At 39.5% G+C, this 2,500-nt stretch overlaps 1 protein-coding gene across 1 annotated transcript in view; it reads right to left on the bottom strand.

Moving 5' to 3' along the window:
• The window catches only part of plxna3 (plexin A3), a 41,686-nt gene that overhangs the window by 23,628 nt on the left and 15,558 nt on the right, over positions 1-2,500 (bottom strand).

The following is a 2,500-nucleotide window of genomic DNA, read 5'->3' as shown; positions in this document are numbered from 1 at the left end:
CACACACACACACACACACAGGTTGCCTCAGGTTGCCCAAGCGACCCATAACCTATGACCTTTCAACCCCAGACAAACAATCCGTCTGATGTTCGTCCTATTGTCTGATTCTCTCCTAATGCACACTTCCTGTCTGTATCCCCACTCCCTGCATCTGTGCTTTTACTCACTCAGACACACACACACACACACACACATACAAACATACAAATACTCAAAGACATACAAACAGGCAAAGATACACGCACATACACAAGACATATGCACACACACACACACACAATACAAACAACCACACATGCATAAATACATAAACACACACATGCACACAAACACACACACACACACACACATACACACACACACACACACACACACAAACACAGCTGCCTGGAATTCCTCTGTAATGCAAAACCTGGGATAGCAGAGGAATAGAGAACAGGACAGAGATCGCCATTTATATTATATAGATCTGTATATCTGAACAGATATATTAATAGATATTGTTATGTATTTCTAGATATATATCTTTAGATATAATTACCAAGCAACTTATTCCATGCTAAGTTCTATTCTAGCCTTTGTTACTTTCTGCTGTCACTACTTATTAGTCTCTCCCTCTCTCTCTCTCTCTCCGCTCTCTCTCTCTCTCTCGCTCTTTGTCTCATAAAGAGAGAAGTTAGTTTAAGCTGTTCCACCTGCTTGCTCAGCTATCCACACACACACACACACACACACACACACACACACACACACACACACACACACACACACACACACACACACACACACACACACACACACAGTGTAACTTAAAGCAATCTCTCCACACCTCCCCCCTCTCTCTCTGTCTTTCTATGTTTTAGTCAGATTACCATCCAGCTGTTCTCCTTCTGGTCCTCGGAACCACACATACACGCAGACACACACTGACACACACACACACATTATCAGTTGTATTTTAATTGTATATATTACAGATCTAATGTCAGTATGCAGCATATACGTAAACATATATATATAGAGAGAGAGAATCGGACACATATAAAACTATATCTCTATAGGTATAGATTTATATATAGATATAGAGAAGATATAACTAGATTTATATATAACTATATCGCTGTAGATATTGCTATATATAATATAACATATACTATATATACATTTAAAGATATAGGTTACAATATAACTATATCTATATATCTTTATATTTAAATATCTATGGGACACTGTATATATCTATCGCTCTATAGACAAAGGTATGTGCTGTGTCTTTCTATCCAGCTTATTGCACCACTTCTTCCGGAGGAGATCAAGAATCTGACATAAAACTATTACAACACATTCATATGTTTTTGTTCAAATGATTCTATTGCTTCCACTTCTGAAAAATACTGTTACTCTACAGGAAATAGCATAGATTGGAGTTACACACACACACAGACACACACACACACACACACACACACACACACAGACACACATGATATATATATATATATATTTATATATAAAGTATCGATATCTATCATTATAAATAAATATAAATATACATGCCATTCATTCATAACAGACCACTGCTGAGATTGACCAATCATATATTATCTCGTTATTGGTCACATACAGTTTATATAGTTATATATACACATATGTGTGTATGTGTGTGTGTGTGTATTTGTGTGTGTGTTTGTGTGTGTGTGTGTGTGTGTGTGTGTGTGTGTGGCTCCATCAGACAAACAATTAGCATTGAGAAAGGGGGGGAGGAGAGAGAGAGAGAGAGAGAGAGAGAGAGAGAGAGAGAGAGAGAGAGAGACAGAGACAGAGACAGAGAGAGAGAGAGAGAGAGAGAGAGAGAGAGAGAGAGAGAGAGAGAGACAGAGACAGAGACAGAGACAGAGAGAGAGAGAGACAGAGACAGAGACAGAGACAGAGACAGACAGATAGTTAAGCTCATTAGTGTAAGTTCCCTTCCCCCTCAACACTGCCCCCCTCCTCCCTGAGACACCAGACAATAGTGACCCCCCCCCCCCCCACACTCACACAACCAGCCCTCTGTTCTCACACGAAAACACACACAGAGATAGATACACTCACGTAAACACTCACACAAAAACACATACACACACACACAGATAGAAGGACACATACACACACACACACACCCCACACACACATATTCATATATTCATATACTGTATATATATATATGTATATATATATTTAAGTAGACAGGAAGCGGACCCATTAGTATGTATTTTTACCTAATATTCTCAGCTACCAGACTGACATAATCCATCACGTGATATTGTTTACCAATAGCAGGCAGTGTATTGGGGGCGTGTTATTCCCCGGCCAATACGGCGCTTTGGTTTAAGTCGCACAGCAGCCATTTTGTCTGTGAACACGACAAGTTAGATATACTTTGAAGTCTATCAGGGCCTTCACAGGCCTCGTGAAAGACTGACTAATCAGCTATATGAGAGAGAGAGAGAGAGAG

Source organism: Pollachius pollachius, assembly GCF_949987615.1.
Source record: "Pollachius pollachius genome assembly, chromosome: 8".
NCBI classification, from domain to species: domain Eukaryota; kingdom Metazoa; phylum Chordata; class Actinopteri; order Gadiformes; family Gadidae; genus Pollachius; species Pollachius pollachius.
This window is presented reverse-complemented; position numbering and strand designations above follow the sequence as displayed.